The sequence below is a fragment of the Pinus tabuliformis genome, chromosome 7, assembly GCF_031772625.1.
Source record: "Pinus tabuliformis cultivar Carrire ecotype Pingquan chromosome 7, CPIR1, whole genome shotgun sequence".
In the NCBI taxonomy this organism is placed as follows: domain Eukaryota; kingdom Viridiplantae; phylum Streptophyta; class Pinopsida; order Pinales; family Pinaceae; genus Pinus; species Pinus tabuliformis.
The window spans coordinates 1,228,500,002-1,228,509,311 of record NC_142293.1 but is presented as its reverse complement, the minus strand read 5'-3'; the positions used below and the strand labels follow the sequence as shown (position 1 = coordinate 1,228,509,311).

At 37.8% G+C, this 9,310-nt stretch overlaps 2 pseudogenes; one reads left to right on the top strand and one right to left on the bottom strand.

The window, feature by feature from the left end:
* Positions 1–408: 408 nt before the first annotated feature.
* Positions 409–8,444, bottom strand: LOC149251816 (cyclin-dependent kinases regulatory subunit 2 pseudogene; annotated as a pseudogene).
* On the top strand, positions 5,066–8,222 carry LOC149251817 (glycosyltransferase family 92 protein At1g27200-like; annotated as a pseudogene).
* Positions 8,445–9,310: the final 866 nt, after the last annotated feature.

Here is a 9,310-nt window from a genome sequence, read left to right as displayed (position 1 = left end):
TCAATGGAAATAACTGTTTCCCTCCTCTGATACCTAAAATACATTGTAGGAGAATGATTTTTCAAGTAACTTAATATAACTAGAAATTGCCCCAAAAGGTGCAAAGAGAGGCCGATAGAAATGTTAAATTGAAAGAATTGTATTTTGATTCAAAATAATAAATATTATAATAATTCAATCATTCAAACTAAACCTAGTCAATAAATTGCCTAAAATAAAATAAATCCTTAATCAAAATTATACAAATTATTATTCTTCGTTTCTCTCAATTATTTATATAATAAAATCCAATCAATCATTCAAAATTGAGCACATCAGGCAGGCCAGTCCGCTTTGCCCACAATAAAACTCATTGGGCTTTCAGATCCATAGGTTGAGATTGAGCCCTTGCTTTGCCCACAATAGAACTCAATGGGCTTTCAGACCCATAGGTTGAGATTGAACCCCAGACTGTTGCTGCTGGTTTTGCTGGTAATTCAAAGGTCTTCTGAATAACATGATGTGTGGCTCAGGACGATGAATGGCATAGTGCACCCATCCATGAGACTGCTGAACTCCAATGGCTCGCCATTTGTTCTGGACCAAAAAGAATATCAATTTGGTTAAAATTATTAATAAATAAAAAATAAAACAAACAAACAGATTAGCGCATTAAAAATGGCATTTGAAAACAAATTAGGTGTTGATTACCACATTGGGAAGTTGGCAAAACAGATGCATTTGCATTAAAAATAGCATTTGAGAACAAAAATGCGGTGCTTACCTCATTGAGAAGTCAGTTCTTGGGAAGCAATTTGGCAGTGTCCGGAGGGAGAACCACATGTCAGGAGATGACACATAACGCCCAATCATCAAAATAATCCATTTGGGTGAAATAAAACCCTAATTACAGATATTCAACTCACCACCTAGACAACCAGCAATCAAGCATACCCACACTCAAAGATAAAACTATAAATATCTCAAAGAAACTTTGATATGCATCTGATTGTAACTGACCAAAAGCAGTGATCAGGCATTTATTTAATATATGTCCAAACTTCCAGGAAATGATTTGCAATGTAAGAACAACGTGGACACATCGTCTCCTTCTCTGCATTTATTTAATTACCTGGCATTCTAACTTTAAAGGGACCTACATAAATTCATGGAAAACCTTCAATCTAGACATCAATAGGTTGTCTTGGGTGGAGGGCCATGATGACAAAGAATTTCGAATACATCTTATAAGGAGATTTTGAAGTTAACAGATATGATTGCGGGATTGGAACAGTCGTCGATCCTTCAGCTTGGCAAAAGCAAATTTCTTAATAAATTCCAGATATCATGGGCAATGATTCCTTCAATTTTATTAAGATATTTGACATTACATCCTTTTATATACTGACTGTGAGGTTCTTATTTTCACTTGACAAAAATCAAGCAGGTCTAAAACCAAAGGCTTGTCCAACAAAGAATGAAAAGCTCAAAATTGGATGCAGGGTCTGCCCCTGGCTTAAGGCCTATTCCACGACTAAGAATACATGTTAATTCATGACAGGCATCACTAACACAGTTTTAATACTTGAAACCTTGTGTTGCTTTTATCGCTTAAGTGTTTGGAGTAAGTTTGTTCTCTGTCGCATTAAAAATGGCATTTGAAAAGAAATTAGGTGCTGATTACACATTGGGAAGTTGGCAAAACAGATGCATTTGCATTAAAAATGGCATTTGAAAACAAACTAGGTGCTCATTACCACATAGGGAAGTTGGCAGAACAGATGCATTTGCATTGAAAATAGCATTTGAGAACAAAAATGCGGTGCTTACTTCATTGAGAAGTCGGTTCTTGGGAAGCAATCTGGCAGTTTCCGAAGGGAGAACCACATGTCTGGAGATGACACATAATGCCCAATCATCAAAATAATCCATTTGGGTTAAATAAAACTCTAATTACAGATATTCAACTCACCACCTAGATAGCCAGCAATCAAGCATACCCACACTCTAAGATAAAACTATAAATATCTCAAAGAAACTTTAATATGCATTATCTCAAAGAAACTTTGATATGCATCTGATTGTAACTAACCAAAAGCAGTTATCGGGCATTTATTTAATATATGTCCAAACTTCCAAGAAATTATTTGCAATGTAAGAACAACGTGGACACATCGTCTCCTTCTCTGCATTTATTTAATTACCTGGCATTCTAACTTTAAAGGGACCTACATAAATTCATGGAAAACCTTCAATCTAGACATCAATAGGTTGTCTTGGGTGGAGGGCCATGATGACAGAGAATTTCGAATACATCTTATAAGGAGATTTTGAGGTTAACAAATATGATTGCAGGATTGGAACAGTCGTCGATCCTTTAGCTCGGCAAAAGCAAATTTCTTAATAAATTCCAGATATCATGGGCAACGATTCCTTCAATTTTATTAAGATATTTGACATTACATCCTTTTATATACTGACTGTGAGGTTCTTATTTTCACTTGATAGAAATCAAGCAGGTCTAAAAACAAAGGCTTGTCCAACAAAGAATGAAAAGCACAAAATTGGATGCAGGGTCTGCCCTTGGCTTAAGGCCTATTCTACGACTAAGAATACATGTAAATTCATGACAGGCATCACTAAGACGGTTTGATAGTGTTGATTATTAAGCATACGTCTATTCCATAGAAAAAGACAGAAAGTGAGTACATGACCAAGCCTCTGTATGTGCGCAACATAACCTAACCCCATCATATAAATCCACACATGAAAAGTATTACAATATTTGAAGAATGCACCTAACCCCATATAAACTAGGTATCTGAGAGATGAAACTATCATTTTGCCCAACGATCAACGATCAAACTTCGTTCAATCGTCTAACACCACAAATCCACGGTCAACAATAGGACACGGCGTTGACTAGGGCAATTCATTTCAAAGGGAAACGCTATTTTTTAATATAATTTTTTTATTTAATTTTTTATATTAATATTGAAAAAAAATATTTTTAATTTATTTATATTTATATTCAATTTTAATTCAGCATTATTTATTATTTATTTTGATAAATTTTAAATATATATTAGTGAATAATTTATTAATTATTTTGTTTTTTTAATAAAAAAAATGAAAAAATAGATATTAAAAACTTGTTTTAAAATTAATTTCCAATTTATTAAGATGAATTCTAGAACCTTTTAAAATTCATTGACTTTTTTGGGTTTTGGCTTAGAAAATGACACTAGAACAAAAATCACAGCTTATAAAGTTGACGTGGTGACATTTAATCTTCATTTTAGGTAGATAATGTATTGATTTATTTTTCTTTTAATTTCAATCTTTCCAAATTTTATTGTTACCCCTAAAAACTATATATTGAAATATTTCTTATATTATAAAATTTAATATATTTTTTTAGTAAAATATTTAGAACAGTTTATCAATCAAATTTGAAATAAATTTAAATCCAAAATTTTACCATTGAATTTTCGTTAAAAATAGGAAAAAGAAAATTCTACTTCAGACAACAAAAAAGATTTCCGGCACTTTAGTCTCTGGATACTTCAGGCACAGCTCCACTCAGATTTCTCAGGTTACTCACGGTCGATGCACAATTTATCGATTTTCAATGGCAACTTCTTCCAGGCCCCCTCTATGTCTGTGCTCTGTATTATTTATAGTTGCGTTATTTCTTGTAGCACTTCATTCTGAAAGAAAAGCTCTGGTACAGTGCAGCAGCGGAACAACTCTGACGCCTTGCAAGTTGCTGCTGTTAAAGATATATCAATAATGTCCAGAAACCGCAGAAGTAATAGTAAGGAATCATTAATAAACAATGATTTTACAGACTACAAACTATTATGGGCATCAAATGGATCTGTTTTCTCTAGAATCGGCAATAGAAATTCTGGGTTCCTTCTTCTTCTCCTAGTTTTTCTGGTTTTCGTCATTGCAGGCGCAACCGTCTCAGATCTCATCTTCCAAGGTATATATAATTACTATCTTCTTGAATGTTGATCTATACAGTACAATCCTGAACAAGTAAAATCTGAATTTCGGTGGCTTTGTTACGCTGCATATGTTGATGTAGATAGCCAGAAACAACTTATTACCCTCATTTTTACAAGGTTGTTGCAGAGCCCCATTTTTCTGGGCATTAATGCTTGATGCATAGATGTCTGTAAAATGTTGAATAGCAGAATGGATTTTGTAGCTAATAGATACTTTGTTCTTGGCTCTGCAGTTAAATCATACCGGGTTAATACCAAGACATGGTCAAGGAATGTTTCTTTTTTTCAATATGGAAGCCTGCAAGAAAGCTTAATGGAGAAAGAACCCAATCTGTATAAACCACAGGCTGCAAAATTCACAAAGAGCTTTCCCCTGTTGCTAAACAATCAAACTAACAGGAGTTACTTCATCCAAGACATTGTATTTCTTCCTGAGGAAGTCCTCTTCTTAGTACGCCTGTCTTCTGCAAACTCCAATCTGATATCCCACAAATCATCCCCCAGCTGTTCATTCTCGCAACAAATCCATACACCAGTGAATGCCATCGAGTATTTACAATTTGGATATTCTACCCAACCACGAGTTGCAGTCAGATGCCAGGCTCCTCCCCCTGCAACCCACTGGTCTGCAACATCAGTTGCCCTAGTGGACACAGCTAATTATAGCTCAGATTTACCAGAGATCATCACAACAAAATTGGGTTACTTTGATCATTCCAGACCCATCAAATGGGATTATATGGTATATGAGAGCTTGGCCACAGAGAGGGATATTGTTGTATTTGCCAAAGGGATTAACAATAGACAAGGACTGAACATTGAAACCAAATATCTACGCTGCATATTCAACAATACCATTGAAACTATGGTCACACTCTGGACAAGAAGTCTTTAGATGCGAGCATCCCAATGAATCAGTTCGTTATCAGCTCATTGCCTCCGAAATCACTCTCCGAATCCATGGGAAATCCATTCCTTCCGTCGCTTATTATGAAATCCCGCCATCTCATCATTCAAGCAAAAGTAGTACTCAAGATAATGCACAGAAAATGAGACTACTCTGTGCCTGCACCATGGTGTTCAACGTTGCAAAATACATAAGAGAATGGGTTATCTACCATTCTCATTTGGGTGTGGAACACTTCTTTCTGTACGATAATAACAGTGAAGACGATCTGGCAGAAACTGTTGAAGGGTTACTGTCAGAAAATTACAAGGTAAGCAGGCATCCATGGCCATGGGCCAAGACACAGGAATCTGGATTCTCACACTGTGCTCTCATGGCCAAACAGAAGTGTCAATGGATGATGTACGCTGACGTTGACGAGTTTGTATTTTCTCCTTCGTGGCTAAAGCAACTCAAGGCCAATGCCAATATTGGGTACCCATTAAAGAATACTGCATCAAAAGCAGCTCTGAGGCGATTAGTAATAAATCTTAGTAAACCGGGGCTGCATTGACAGGGCAAATTTCTTTGAGATGCAGAAATTTTGGACCCTCGGGCCTCCGGGAGCACCCACAGAGAGGGGTTACTCAAGGGTACACTTGCAGGGAAAGGAAGCTGAAGCGCTACAAATCCATACTTCTTTTGGAAGCTGCCTCTCCTAAGTTGCTCAATGTAATACACCGCTTTCAGTTGAAGAAGGCATACAGAACAGTGTATGTGAAGGCCCAGAGGACAGTGATCAATCACTACAAGTACCAGGCTTGGAACTCATCACCAACTCCAGCTAAGAGGATATAAACAATATAAAAGGAAATCTCATCACCAACTCCAGCTTCTGGAAGTTTTGGTATTTAAAATAAATAATCCCACCTGTATATTCTCACTACAAAAACAAATATGTGCTCAATACAGCAACAATAGCCAAAAAAAAATTGTTACTATTTCAAATATTTTCGGTTTGAATCAGCGTATGCCTCCAATACTTTTTGTTGAGATTCAAAGCATACGGATTTTTCCAGTTTCTCTACCATCTGAATACGAAGGGGGGGCATGGAAGGAAAGCAGCTGGCCTTTATAAAAGAGCTCATTTCTCTACCATCTGAATACGAAGGGGGGGCATGGAAGGAAAGTGGCTGGCCTTTATAAAAGAGCTCGTCTGCGGGAGAACCAACGGAATCTAGCTCGATTGAGGCGGCCTAGACAGGTTTGAGTCCTCGGTGGGGTATATCAAACTCGAATTCTCTCGAAACCGCCGCACTATTCATATTCAGTCTTCTCTTGCTCACGCCATTAGAAACCATAGCCGAGCCAATTGTGAATTTATCAAAAATAAATTCAACGATCTCTTCATAATTCAATACCCCGAATGAGTCTCATGTCCTCAGCATATTGATCACCTCTTTCACCATTTTGGAGTCTTTTCGATCACTTACTTATCTTTACTTTCCTCACACCTCTTGGAATACTCCATTCTGGTTGGAAAATTTGGGTTTTAAAAAAACAGTACACCTCATTCCAACTAAGTAAAATATTTTCTACTTTGGCAGTTGGCAATGAGTACTCAAATCTAACCCATTAATAAAAAATTTATTTACATGTACTCATTGCTATAAATTTTATCATTTCCTTATCTTCTTATAGTTATCATTTCTAACATTGCCTTATATCGACATTGCTGTATGCAGGTAGTGAGAAACGGGAGATAAAAAAACGTAGAGCACCGGGCAGTAACTAACAGGAGTTCCTTCATCCAAGACATTGTATTTCTTCTTGAGGAAGTCCTCTTCTTAGTACGCCTGTCTTCTGCAAACTCCAATCTGATATCCCACAAATCATCCCCCAGCTGTTCATTCTCGCAACAAATCCATACACCAGTGAATGCCATCGAGTATTTACAATTTGGATATTCTACCCAACCACGAGCTGCAGTCAGATGCCAGGCTCCTCCCCCTGCAACCCACTGGTCTGCAACATCAGTTGCCCTAGTGGACACAGCTAATTATAGCTCAGATTTACCAGAGATCATCACAGCAAAATTGGGTTACTTTGATCATTCCAGACCCATCAAATGGGATTATATGGTATATGAGAGCTTGGCCACAGAGAGGGATATTGTTTTATTTGCCAAAGGGATTAACAATAGACAAGGACTGAACATTGAAACCAAATATCTACGCTGCATATTCAACAATACCATTGAAACTATGGTCACACTCTGGACAAGAAGTCTTTAGATGCGAGCATCCCAATGAATCAGTTCGTTATCATCTCATTGCCTTCGAAATCACTCTCTGAATCCATGGGAAATCCATTCCTTCCGTCGCTTATTATGAAATCCCGCCATCTCATCATTCAAGCAAAAGTAGTACTCAAGATAATGCACAGAAAATGAGACTACTCTGTGCCTGCACCATGGTGTTCAATGTTGAAAAATACATAAGAGAATGGGTTATCTACCATTCTCATCTGGGTGTGGAACACTTCTTTCTGTACGATAACAATAGTGAAGACGATCTGGCAGAAACTGTTGAAGGGTTACTGTCAGAAAATTACAAGGTAAGCAGGCATCCATGGCCATGGGCCAAGACACAGGAATCTGGATTCTCACACTGTGCTCTCATGGCCAAACAGAAGTGTCAATGGATGATGTACACTGACGTTGACGAGTTTGTATTTTCTCCTTCGTGGCTAAAGCAACTCAAGGCCAATGCCAATATTGGGTACCCATTAAAGAATACTGCATCAAAAGCAGCTTTGAGGCGATTAGTAATAAATCTTAGTAAACCGGGGCTGCATTGACAGGGAAAATTTCTTTGAGATGCAGAAATTTTGGACCCTCGGGCCTTCGGGAGCACCCGCAGAGAGGGGTTACTCAAGGGTACACTTGCAGGGAAAGGAAGCTGAAGCACTACAAATCCATACTTCTTTTGGAAGCTGCCTCTCCTAAGTTGCTCAATGTAATACACCGCTTTCAATTGAAGAAGGCATACAGAACAGTGTATGTGAAGGCCCAGAGGACAGTGATCAATCACTACAAGTACCAGGCTTGGAGTGAATTCAAGGCTAAGTTTCGGAGGAGGGTGTCTATGTATGTTGTGGATTGGAAAGAGTCGAGGAATGTTGTGTCCAAAGATCGAGCTCTAGGCCTTGGTAACAGGGCCATCAAACCCCATGAATGGGAGAATATGTTCTACCAAGTGAATGACAGTGCATTGAAGGAGTTTACACGTAGAGTGTTTTCTTTGAATAATAAAGAACCAGGCTCCAAATTACAGTGGCAATGAAGGGCAACTGCAATTGTATGTATGTATAGGGTTAAATCAATAGGAGGTTGTTAATGATAGATGTAGTATGCAGTTCGTTGAGTGGATCTGAAAGTCCAGCATCCAGCCAAAAAGCAAAACAAATATTTTATTTAACAAAAAAAAATAGCGCAAGCTTTGAGTTACAAACCTGTATTCATAAGTATCATCAGTGTATTTATCTGAGTACTGAATTTGAGGCATCCTGGTCAAGCGAACTAAAGGCTTGAATGATCTGAACCCAAAGAAAGGAAATAAGGGCCAATGATTCAAATCCATCCATAAATTGCAATTAAACGATACAGTATTTTTACCCAGATAACGGGGACTAGCATTTAAGACAAAATAACGATAAACCCAGAAGTAATCCCCGTAAAGCCTGATTAAATATATAAAATGAAGGAATCTGTTCTACCGTGATCAATTCAGAGCCTGAAATACAGAAATTTAAACAGGCTTTTTGTAGATCCGAAAAATGTGGGTAAAGGGTTAGTTAATGCCACCCTGGTGGATAACAGATAGGTCGAATTCCGCCCTGAGAACTTGAAATGCCCTGCAAACAGCCGTGGAAAGCTCTGATAAAACCTTTGAACCGAAAATTAGTGAGCGAGAACCTGAGATTGGGCAAATGGGACGGCGCGTAAAAGGTCAAAATGATGAACTTAACAAGGAATAAACTAAGCAGCTCGCAAGGGCAGAAGGAATACAACAGGTGAATGACAGGAAAACTGATTTTAATCGTTCGGCTTCCAACGATCAACGAAACTCCTTTTAATCGTTCGGCTTCCAACGATCAACGAAACTGTTTTTAATCGTTCGGCTTCCTACGATCAACGATCAAACTTTGTTTAATCATCTAACACCATAAATCTACGGTCAACAATAAGACACGGCGTCGGCTGGGGCAATTCCTTTCAAAGGGAAACGCCTTACGGCGTAAATATTATGAATAACTTGAGAAAAATAACGATAACACATGAGAATACTTCTCTGAAGTTCGCTCAACACATGAATTCTATGAAATATCTGATCTTTACTTATCAATCCAGCTTGTTGGCTCAACAAATGAT